The sequence below is a fragment of the Microcebus murinus genome, unplaced genomic scaffold (genome assembly GCF_040939455.1).
Source record: "Microcebus murinus isolate Inina unplaced genomic scaffold, M.murinus_Inina_mat1.0 scaf082_hap2_Mmur4.0, whole genome shotgun sequence".
Lineage (NCBI taxonomy): Eukaryota > Metazoa > Chordata > Mammalia > Primates > Cheirogaleidae > Microcebus > Microcebus murinus.
The window spans coordinates 32,917-44,501 of record NW_027439028.1 but is presented as its reverse complement, the minus strand read 5'-3'; the positions used below and the strand labels follow the sequence as shown (position 1 = coordinate 44,501).

General features: G+C 60.7%; 5 non-coding genes across 5 annotated transcripts; all 5 read left to right on the top strand.

The window, feature by feature from the left end:
- The first annotated feature begins 864 nt into the window (after positions 1 to 864).
- Positions 865 to 983, top strand: LOC142869512 (5S ribosomal RNA). Its single transcript, XR_012918113.1, has one exon. It is a non-coding gene; the product is annotated as a 5S ribosomal RNA (ribosomal RNA).
- A 2,498-nt stretch (positions 984 to 3,481) lies between these two features.
- On the top strand, positions 3,482 to 3,600 carry LOC142869510 (5S ribosomal RNA). The gene has a single exon (XR_012918111.1). It is a non-coding gene; the product is annotated as a 5S ribosomal RNA (ribosomal RNA).
- A 2,497-nt stretch (positions 3,601 to 6,097) lies between these two features.
- On the top strand, positions 6,098 to 6,216 carry LOC142869509 (5S ribosomal RNA). Its single transcript, XR_012918110.1, has one exon. It is a non-coding gene; the product is annotated as a 5S ribosomal RNA (ribosomal RNA).
- A 2,499-nt stretch (positions 6,217 to 8,715) lies between these two features.
- On the top strand, positions 8,716 to 8,834 carry LOC142869508 (5S ribosomal RNA). Its single transcript, XR_012918109.1, has one exon. It is a non-coding gene; the product is annotated as a 5S ribosomal RNA (ribosomal RNA).
- A 2,497-nt stretch (positions 8,835 to 11,331) lies between these two features.
- LOC142869507 (5S ribosomal RNA) lies at positions 11,332 to 11,450 on the top strand. Its single transcript, XR_012918108.1, has one exon. It is a non-coding gene; the product is annotated as a 5S ribosomal RNA (ribosomal RNA).
- Positions 11,451 to 11,585: the final 135 nt, after the last annotated feature.

Below are 11,585 nucleotides of genomic sequence, written 5' to 3'. Positions count from 1 at the left end.
TAAAATTCTCTTTCAGTTGCCACCCTCACAAACGTCTTAGGAACGTCTTTACGGTGCCTTCCTTAGTGAAATGACCCTCAATGAAGCTGGAACCAAATCTCTAATCGCCCAGTTTTAGCAAGTCCACACCCCAGGGTGGTTGGGGTCCAATCCGGCCCCGGCCAGGCCCAGGCCCCTTGGACTGGGCCACAGGAGGACACAGAGTAGGGTCCCGGCCCCCACGGTAGCGGTGCCGGCAGTTCTGCAACGGCTTGGGGGGTTTCCAGAGGTAGGAGATGGAGGGGACTGATTTCTCCAGCGCCCCCCAAAACACCCCACCCATGGCACACATCCCGAGAGACGCCCCTACACTCGCTCCCCTCCCCTATGCGCTGTGCCCCAGCCCTGGTCCGGGGCGGATAGGCGGCAGCCCACACGCAGGGCGGGGGCGCAGCTGAAAGGGGTTGTGCTGGAGGGCGGCCCCTGGGGCCAAAGGCGACCGCCCGCGCATGCGCAGTCAGCAGCGGCGCACTGGGGTTGGGGGCGGGTAGGTGAGGGAGGCGAGGCCAGGAGAGGGGGGCGGCTGGAGGTCTCCACCTTGGCGGGTCCAGCCGTGGAGGCTGGAGGCGCATCTGGTGTGTGTGTGTGTGAGTGTGTGTGTGTGTGTGTGTGTGTTGTGTGTGTGTGAAGACAGCCCCCCACCCCGCCGAGCCCACCACGCCCCGCACCCCAGTCCCGTGGAGACCTCGGGACCCGGCCAGCGAACTCAACAAGCCCGGCCCGGCCCCGAGTGGGTCAGCGCCGGCGCGGGGCCTGGGGCGGGAGGAGGCGCGGGGAAGCGCAGAGACGCTCGGCTTCTTGAGCGGGGCTGGGGCGCCCTCCGCTGTCTACGGCCACACCACCCTGAACGCGCCCGATCTCGTCTGATCTCGGAAGCTAAGCAGGGTCGGGCCTGGTTAGTACTTGGATGGGAGACCGCCTGGGAATACCGGGTGCCGTAGGCTTTTTTTTTTTTTGCCTCTTGTTCTGTCCCCATTCGGAGAGCGCGGCGGCAGTCGGGGGGGGGGTGTCACCCCCACCCTCAGCGCCCGCCGCGGTGCCTGGCGCCCCAGCCCGCTCCGTGGGGCCTCCTCTTGCCCCAAGCCGCAGCACCGCCGCCACGCGGCAGCAGGCGTGGCACCTGGACTGTCGGGTCTCAGACCAAGGGTCTGGTCTGTGGGAACCGACACGCTGGAGGAAACCTTGAGAGTCTGAGAGGGGAGGGAGTTGCAGAAGAAGGCCGGGATGTCATTTTGAGGGAGTTGTGACCAGAACTCGTCCCGTTGATTTTGGCGTTCTATGGGCTACACGTAGGAATCTTTGGTGGTGGCACCGGATGTTGGGGGATGCACAGTCACACCCAGACGTGCTCGACAGGCCTCCTTTTACTTTTCTTTTCGGAGTCATTTTTTTTTTTTTTAAAATGCCTCTTGGCCGGGCGTGCTGGCTCACACCTGTAATCCTAGCACTCTGGGAGGCCGAGGTGGGCGGATTGCTCGAGGTCAGGAGTTCGAAACCAGCCTGAGCAAGAGCGAGACCCCATCTCTACTATAAATAGAAAGAAATTAATTGGCCAACTAATAGATATAGAAAAAAATTAGCCGGGCATGGTGGCGCATGCCTGTAGTCCCAGCTACTTGGGAGGCTGAGGCAGCAGGATTGCTTGAGCCCAGGAGATTGAGGTTGCTGTGATCTAGGCTGACGCCATGGCACTCACTCTAGCCAGGGCAACAAAGGGAGACTCTGTCTCCAAAAAAAAAAAAAAAAAAAAAACATGCCTCTTACCTCGATTATTGCATTTTCTTTTCTCTCTCTTTTCAAGCCGATTATGGGAGTACAAGTGTTAGGGTTCCATGTATTGCCCGTGCCCCCCTCCCCCCTGTTGTCTTCTTCATTTATCTCTCATGCTTTAGCAGCGTATGGTGGGGGTCCCAATGTTAAGGTCAGGTACATTGCCCTCTCCCCGCCTCCCCCCTCTGGTCAGAGCTTCAAGTGCGCCCATCCCCCAGTCGGTGCGCACCCACCCCATTCCTAATGGGTGTGGATGCCCATCCCCTCCCCCCACCCGCCCGACCCCCACCCGATGAAGGTGATTCCTCTACGTCCACTCAGGTGTCCATGGGTTCCTACCAATTTGCCGGTGAGCACGCGCACGTGGTGCTCCTGTGTCCATTCTTGGGATACTTGGCTTACTGGAACGGGTTCCAGCTCCGGCCAGGAGAACACGGGAGGTGCCCTCTCACCGCCGTTTCTCACAGCCGAATAGCACTCCGTGGTGTCCACGCGCCACATTTTATTAATCCACTCGTGGATCGATGGGCACTCGGGTCGCTTCCACATCTTTGCAATTGTGAATTGTGCCGCCACAGACACCCGAGCGCAGGTGTCTTCTGCGTAGGCTGCGGGCCTGGCTCTTCTGAATGCCGCTAGCTCGCGACCCACGGGTGAATCTGGTCAGGGAACTTGCCCTAAGGAGCAGACTCTGATCCGGGCGGGCTACCGGTGTCTCTGTTTGCTCGTTTCTTTCTTCCGTTTCGGGAAAGGCTTCCTTGCTGGGTGTGGAAATCTCCTATGCCTTTCCTCGCCTCTTCTGTCAGCTTTAAAATTCTCTTTCAGTTGCCACCCTCACAAACGTCTTAGGAACGTCTTTACGGTGCCTTCCTTAGTGAAATGACCCTCAATGAAGCTGGAACCAAATCTCTAATCGCCCAGTTTTAGCAAGTCCACACCCCAGGGTGGTTGGGGTCCAATCCGGCCCCGGCCAGGCCCAGGCCCCTTGGACTGGGCCACAGGAGGACACAGAGTAGGGTCCCGGCCCCCACGGTAGCGGTGCCGGCAGTTCTGCAACGGCTTGGGGGGTTTCCAGAGGTAGGAGATGGAGGGGACTGATTTCTCCAGCGCCCCCCAAAACACCCCACCCATGGCACACATCCCGAGAGACGCCCCTACACTCGCTCCCCTCCCCTATGCGCTGTGCCCCAGCCCTGGTCCGGGGCGGATAGGCGGCAGCCCACACGCAGGGCGGGGGCGCAGCTGAAAGGGGTTGTGCTGGAGGGCGGCCCCTGGGGCCAAAGGCGACCGCCCGCGCATGCGCAGTCAGCAGCGGCGCACTGGGGTTGGGGGCGGGTAGGTGAGGGAGGCGAGGCCAGGAGAGGGGGGCGGCTGGAGGTCTCCACCTTGGCGGGTCCAGCCGTGGAGGCTGGAGGCGCATCTGGTGTGTGTGTGTGAGTGTGTGTGTGTGTGTGTGTGTGTGTGTGTGTGTGTGAAGACAGCCCCCCACCCCGCCGAGCCCACCACGCCCCGCACCCCAGTCCCGTGGAGACCTCGGGACCCGGCCAGCGAACTCAACAAGCCCGGCCCGGCCCCGAGTGGGTCAGCGCCGGCGCGGGGCCTGGGGCGGGAGGAGGCGCGGGGAAGCGCAGAGACGCTCGGCTTCTTGAGCGGGGCTGGGGCGCCCTCCGCTGTCTACGGCCACACCACCCTGAACGCGCCCGATCTCGTCTGATCTCGGAAGCTAAGCAGGGTCGGGCCTGGTTAGTACTTGGATGGGAGACCGCCTGGGAATACCGGGTGCCGTAGGCTTCTTTTTTTTTGCCTCTTGTTCTGTCCCCATTCGGAGAGCGCGGCGGCAGTCGGGGGGGGGGGTGTCACCCCCACCCTCAGCGCCCGCCCGCGGTGCCTGGCGCCCCAGCCCGCTCCGTGGGGCCTCCTCTTGCCCCCAAGCCGCAGCACCGCCGCCACGCGGCAGCAGGCGTGGCACCTGGACTGTCGGGTCTCAGACCAAGGGTCTGGTCTGTGGGAACCGACACGCTGGAGGAAACCTTTGAGAGTCTGAGAGGGGAGGGAGTTGCAGAAGAAGGCCGGGATGTCATTTTGAGGGAGTTGTGACCAGAACTCGTCCCGTTGATTTTGGCGTTCTATGGGCTACACGTAGGAATCTTTGGTGGTGGCACCGGATGTTGGGGGATGCCAGTCACACCCAGACGTGCTCGACAGGCCTCCTTTTACTTTTCTTTTCGGAGTCATTTTTTTTTTTTTTAAAATGCCTCTTGGCCGGGGCGTGCTGGCTCACACCTGTAATCCTAGCACTCTGGGAGGCCGAGGTGGGCGGATTGCTCGAGGTCAGGAGTTCGAAACCAGCCTGAGCAAGAGCGAGACCCCATCTCTACTATAAATAGAAAGAAATTAATTGGCCAACTAATAGATATAGAAAAAAATTAGCCGGGCATGGTGGCGCATGCCTGTAGTCCCAGCTACTTGGGAGGCTGAGGCAGCAGGATTGCTTGAGCCCAGGAGATTGAGGTTGCTGTGAGCTAGGCTGACGCCATGGCACTCACTCTAGCCAGGGCAACAAAGGGAGACTCTGTCTCCAAAAAAAAAAAAAAAAAAAACATGCCTCTTACCTCGATTATTGCATTTTCTTTTCTCTCTCTTTTCAAGCAGATTATGGGAGTACAAGTGTTAGGTTCCATGTATTGCCCGTGCCCCCCTCCCCCCTGTTGTCTTCTTCATTTATCTCTCATGCTTTAGCAGCGTATGGTGGGGGTCCCAATGTTAAGGTCAGGTACATTGCCCTCTCCCCGCCTCCCCCTCTGGTCAGAGCTTCAAGTGCGCCCATCCCCCAGTCGGTGCGCACCCACCCCATTCCTAATGGGTGTGGATGCCCATCCCCTCCCCCCCACCCGCCCGACCCCCACCCGATGAAGGTGATTCCTCTACGTCCACTCAGGTGTCCATGGGTTCCTACCAATTTGCCGGTGAGCACGCGCACGTGGTGCTCCTGTGTCCATTCTTGGGATACTTGGCTTACTGGAACGGGTTCCAGCTCCGGCCAGGAGAACACGGGAGGTGCCCTCTCACCGCCGTTTCTCACAGCCGAATAGCACTCCGTGGTGTACACGCGCCACATTTTATTAATCCACTCGTGGATCGATGGGCACTCGGGTCGCTTCCACATCTTTGCAATTGTGAATTGTGCCGCCACAGACACCCGAGCGCAGGTGTCTTCTGCGTAGGCTGCGGGCCTGGCTCTTCTGAATGCCGCTAGCTCGCGACCCACGGGTGAATCTGGTCAGGGAACTTGCCCTAAGGAGCAGACTCTGATCCGGGCGGGCTACCGGTGTCTCTGTTTGCTCGTTTCTTTCTTCCGTTTCGGGAAAGGCTTCCTTGCTGGGTGTGGAAATCTCCTATGCCTTTCCTCGCCTCTTCTGTCAGCTTTAAAATTCTCTTTCAGTTGCCACCCTCACAAACGTCTTAGGAACGTCTTTACGGTGCCTTCCTTAGTGAAATGACCCTCAATGAAGCTGGAACCAAATCTCTAATCGCCCAGTTTTAGCAAGTCCACACCCCAGGGTGGTTGGGGTCCAATCCGGCCCCGGCCAGGCCCAGGCCCCTTGGACTGGGCCACAGGAGGACACAGAGTAGGGTCCCGGCCCCCACGGTAGCGGTGCCGGCAGTTCTGCAACGGCTTGGGGGGTTTCCAGAGGTAGGAGATGGAGGGGACTGATTTCTCCAGCGCCCCCCAAAACACCCCACCCATGGCACACATCCCGAGAGACGCCCCTACACTCGCTCCCCTCCCCTACGCGCTGTGCCCCAGCCCTGGTCCGGGGCGGATAGGCGGCAGCCCACACGCAGGGCGGGGGCGCAGCTGAAAGGGGTTGTGCTGGAGGGCGGCCCCTGGGGCCAAAGGCGACCGCCCGCGCATGCGCAGTCAGCAGCGGTGCACTGGGGTTGGGGGCGGGTAGGTGAGGGAGGCGAGGCCAGGAGAGGGGGGCGGCTGGAGGTCTCCACCTTGGCGGGTCCAGCCGTGGAGGCTGGAGGCGCATCTGGTGTGTGTGTGTGTGAGTGTGTGTGTGTGTGTGTGTGTTGTGTGTGTGTGAAGACAGCCCCCCACCCCGCCGAGCCCACCACGCCCCGCACCCCAGTCCCGTGGAGACCTCGGGACCCGGCCAGCGAACTCAACAAGCCCGGCCCGGCCCCGAGTGGGTCAGCGCCGGCGCGGGGCCTGGGGCGGGAGGAGGCGCGGGGAAGCGCAGAGACGCTCGGCTTCTTGAGCGGGGCTGGGGCGCCCTCCGCTGTCTACGGCCACACCACCCTGAACGCGCCCGATCTCGTCTGATCTCGGAAGCTAAGCAGGGTCGGGCCTGGTTAGTACTTGGATGGGAGACCGCCTGGGAATACCGGGTGCCGTAGGCTTTTTTTTTTTTTGCCTCTTGTTCTGTCCCCATTCGGAGAGCGCGGCGGCAGTCGGGGGGGGGGTGTCACCCCCACCCTCAGTGCCCGCCGCGGTGCCTGGCGCCCCAGCCCGCTCCGTGGGGCCTCCTCTTGCCCCAAGCCGCAGCACCGCCGCCACGCGGCAGCAGGCGTGGCACCTGGACTGTCGGGTCTCAGACCAAGGGTCTGGTCTGTGGGAACCGACACGCTGGAGGAAACCTTGAGAGTCTGAGAGGGGAGGGAGTTGCAGAAGAAGGCCGGGATGTCATTTTGAGGGAGTTGTGACCAGAACTCGTCCCGTTGATTTTGGCGTTCTATGGGCTACACGTAGGAATCTTTGGTGGTGGCACCGGATGTTGGGGGATGCACAGTCACACCCAGACGTGCTCGACAGGCCTCCTTTTACTTTTCTTTTCGGAGTCATTTTTTTTTTTTTTAAAATGCCTCTTGGCCGGGCGTGCTGGCTCACACCTGTAATCCTAGCACTCTGGGAGGCCGAGGTGGGCGGATTGCTCGAGGTCAGGAGTTCGAAACCAGCCTGAGCAAGAGCGAGACCCCATCTCTACTATAAATAGAAAGAAATTAATTGGCCAACTAATAGATATAGAAAAAAATTAGCCGGGCATGGTGGCGCATGCCTGTAGTCCCAGCTACTTGGGAGGCTGAGGCAGCAGGATTGCTTGAGCCCAGGAGATTGAGGTTGCTGTGATCTAGGCTGACGCCATGGCACTCACTCTAGCCAGGGCAACAAAGGGAGACTCTGTCTCCAAAAAAAAAAAAAAAAAAAAAACATGCCTCTTACCTCGATTATTGCATTTTCTTTTCTCTCTCTTTTCAAGCAGATTATGGGAGTACAAGTGTTAGGGTTCCATGTATTGCCCGTGCCCCCCTCCCCCCTGTTGTCTTCTTCATTTATCTCTCATGCTTTAGCAGCGTATGGTGGGGGTCCCAATGTTAAGGTCAGGTACATTGCCCTCTCCCCGCCTCCCCCCTCTGGTCAGAGCTTCAAGTGCGCCCATCCCCCAGTCGGTGCGCACCCACCCCATTCCTAATGGGTGTGGATGCCCATCCCCTCCCCCCACCCGCCCGACCCCCACCCGATGAAGGTGATTCCTCTACGTCCACTCAGGTGTCCATGGGTTCCTACCAATTTGCCGGTGAGCACGCGCACGTGGTGCTCCTGTGTCCATTCTTGGGATACTTGGCTTACTGGAACGGGTTCCAGCTCCGGCCAGGAGAACACGGGAGGTGCCCTCTCACCGCCGTTTCTCACAGCCGAATAGCACTCCGTGGTGTCCACGCGCCACATTTTATTAATCCACTCGTGGATCGATGGGCACTCGGGTCGCTTCCACATCTTTGCAATTGTGAATTGTGCCGCCACAGACACCGGAGCGCAGGTGTCTTCTGCGTAGGCTGCGGGCCTGGCTCTTCTGAATGCCGCTAGCTCGCGACCCACGGGTGAATCTGGTCAGGGAACTTGCCCTAAGGAGCAGACTCTGATCCGGGCGGGCTACCGGTGTCTCTGTTTGCTCGTTTCTTTCTTCCGTTTCGGGAAAGGCTTCCTTGCTGGGTGTGGAAATCTCCTATGCCTTTCCTCGCCTCTTCTGTCAGCTTTAAAATTCTCTTTCAGTTGCCACCCTCACAAACGTCTTAGGAACGTCTTTACGGTGCCTTCCTTAGTGAAATGACCCTCAATGAAGCTGGAACCAAATCTCTAATCGCCCAGTTTTAGCAAGTCCACACCCCAGGGTGGTTGGGGTCCAATCCGGCCCCGGCCAGGCCCAGGCCCCTTGGACTGGGCCACAGGAGGACACAGAGTAGGGTCCCGGCCCCCACGGTAGCGGTGCCGGCAGTTCTGCAACGGCTTGGGGGGTTTCCAGAGGTAGGAGATGGAGGGGACTGATTTCTCCAGCGCCCCCCAAAACACCCCACCCATGGCACACATCCCGAGAGACGCCCCTACACTCGCTCCCCTCCCCTATGCGCTGTGCCCCAGCCCTGGTCCGGGGCGGATAGGCGGCAGCCCACACGCAGGGCGGGGGCGCAGCTGAAAGGGGTTGTGCTGGAGGGCGGCCCCTGGGGCCAAAGGCGACCGCCCGCGCATGCGCAGTCAGCAGCGGCGCACTGGGGTTGGGGGCGGGTAGGTGAGGGAGGCGAGGCCAGGAGAGGGGGGCGGCTGGAGGTCTCCACCTTGGCGGGTCCAGCCGTGGAGGCTGGAGGCGCATCTGGTGTGTGTGTGTGTGAGTGTGTGTGTGTGTGTGTGTGTGTTGTGTGTGTGTGAAGACAGCCCCCCACCCCGCCGAGCCCACCACGCCCCGCACCCCAGTCCCGTGGAGACCTCGGGACCCGGCCAGCGAACTCAACAAGCCCGGCCCGGCCCCGAGTGGGTCAGCGCCGGCGCGGGGCCTGGGGCGGGAGGAGGCGCGGGGAAGCGCAGAGACGCTCGGCTTCTTGAGCGGGGCTGGGGCGCCCTCCGCTGTCTACGGCCACACCACCCTGAACGCGCCCGATCTCGTCTGATCTCGGAAGCTAAGCAGGGTCGGGCCTGGTTAGTACTTGGATGGGAGACCGCCTGGGAATACCGGGTGCCGTAGGCTTTTTTTTTTTTTGCCTCTTGTTCTGTCCCCATTCGGAGAGCGCGGCGGCAGTCGGGGGGGGGTGTCACCCCCACCCTCAGCGCCCGCCGCGGTGCCTGGCGCCCCAGCCCGCTCCGTGGGGCCTCCTCTTGCCCCAAGCCGCAGCACCGCCGCCACGCGGCAGCAGGCGTGGCACCTGGACTGTCGGGTCTCAGACCAAGGGTCTGGTCTGTGGGAACCGACACGCTGGAGGAAACCTTGAGAGTCTGAGAGGGGAGGGAGTTGCAGAAGAAGGCCGGGATGTCATTTTGAGGGAGTTGTGACCAGAACTCGTCCCGTTGATTTTGGCGTTCTATGGGCTACACGTAGGAATCTTTGGTGGTGGCACCGGATGTTGGGGGATGCACAGTCACACCCAGACGTGCTCGACAGGCCTCCTTTTACTTTTCTTTTCGGAGTCATTTTTTTTTTTTTTAAAATGCCTCTTGGCCGGGCGTGCTGGCTCACACCTGTAATCCTAGCACTCTGGGAGGCCGAGGTGGGCGGATTGCTCGAGGTCAGGAGTTCGAAACCAGCCTGAGCAAGAGCGAGACCCCATCTCTACTATAAATAGAAAGAAATTAATTGGCCAACTAATAGATATAGAAAAAAATTAGCCGGGCATGGTGGCGCATGCCTGTAGTCCCAGCTACTTGGGAGGCTGAGGCAGCAGGATTGCTTGAGCCCAGGAGATTGAGGTTGCTGTGAGCTAGGCTGACGCCATGGCACTCACTCTAGCCAGGGCAACAAAGGGAGACTCTGTCTCCAAAAAAAAAAAAAAAAAAAAAAACATGCCTCTTACCTCGATTATTGCATTTTCTTTTCTCTCTCTTTTCAAGCAGATTATGGGAGTACAAGTGTTAGGGTTCCATGTATTGCCCGTGCCCCCCTCCCCCCTGTTGTCTTCTTCATTTATCTCTCATGCTTTAGCAGCGTATGGTGGGGGTCCCAATGTTAAGGTCAGGTACATTGCCCTCTCCCCGCCTCCCCCCTCTGGTCAGAGCTTCAAGTGCGCCCATCCCCCAGTCGGTGCGCACCCACCCCATTCCTAATGGGTGTGGATGCCCATCCCCTCCCCCCACCCGCCCGACCCCCACCCGATGAAGGTGATTCCTCTACGTCCACTCAGGTGTCCATGGGTTCCTACCAATTTGCCGGTGAGCACGCGCACGTGGTGCTCCTGTGTCCATTCTTGGGATACTTGGCTTACTGGAACGGGTTCCAGCTCCGGCCAGGAGAACACGGGAGGTGCCCTCTCACCGCCGTTTCTCACAGCCGAATAGCACTCCGTGGTGTCCACGCGCCACATTTTATTAATCCACTCGTGGATCGATGGGCACTCGGGTCGCTTCCACATCTTTGCAATTGTGAATTGTGCCGCCACAGACACCGGAGCGCAGGTGTCTTCTGCGTAGGCTGCGGGCCTGGCTCTTCTGAATGCCGCTAGCTCGCGACCCACGGGTGAATCTGGTCAGGGAACTTGCCCTAAGGAGCAGACTCTGATCCGGGCGGGCTACCGGTGTCTCTGTTTGCTCGTTTCTTTCTTCCGTTTCGGGAAAGGCTTCCTTGCTGGGTGTGGAAATCTCCTATGCCTTTCCTCGCCTCTTCTGTCAGCTTTAAAATTCTCTTTCAGTTGCCACCCTCACAAACGTCTTAGGAACGTCTTTACGGTGCCTTCCTTAGTGAAATGACCCTCAATGAAGCTGGAACCAAATCTCTAATCGCCCAGTTTTAGCAAGTCCACACCCCAGGGTGGTTGGGGTCCAATCCGGCCCCGGCCAGGCCCAGGCCCCTTGGACTGGGCCACAGGAGGACACAGAGTAGGGTCCCGGCCCCCACGGTAGCGGTGCCGGCAGTTCTGCAACGGCTTGGGGGGTTTCCAGAGGTAGGAGATGGAGGGGACTGATTTCTCCAGCGCCCCCCAAAACACCCCACCCATGGCACACATCCCGAGAGACGCCCCTACACTCGCTCCCCTCCCCTATGCGCTGTGCCCCAGCCCTGGTCCGGGGCGGATAGGCGGCAGCCCACACGCAGGGCGGGGGCGCAGCTGAAAGGGGTTGTGCTGGAGGGCGGCCCCTGGGGCCAAAGGCGACCGCCCGCGCATGCGCAGTCAGCAGCGGCGCACTGGGGTTGGGGGCGGGTAGGTGAGGGAGGCGAGGCCAGGAGAGGGGGGCGGCTGGAGGTCTCCACCTTGGCGGGTCCAGCCGTGGAGGCTGGAGGCGCATCTGGTGTGTGTGTGTGTGAGTGTGTGTGTGTGTGTGTGTGTTGTGTGTGTGTGAAGACAGCCCCCCACCCCGCCGAGCCCACCACGCCCCGCACCCCAGTCCCGTGGAGACCTCGGGACCCGGCCAGCGAACTCAACAAGCCCGGCCCGGCCCCGAGTGGGTCAGCGCCGGCGCGGGGCCTGGGGCGGGAGGAGGCGCGGGGAAGCGCAGAGACGCTCGGCTTCTTGAGCGGGGCAGGCGCGCCCTCCGCTGTCTACGGCCACACCACCCTGAACGCGCCCGATCTCGTCTGATCTCGGAAGCTAAGCAGGGTCGGGCCTGGTTAGTACTTGGATGGGAGACCGCCTGGGAATACCGGGTGCCGTAGGCTTCTTTTTTTTTGCCTCTTGTTCTGTCCCCATTCGGAGAGCGCGGCGGCAGTCGGGGGGGGGGGTGTCACCCCCACCCTCAGCGCCCGCCCGCGGTGCCTGGCGCCCCAGCCCGCTCCGTGGGGCCTCCTCTTGCC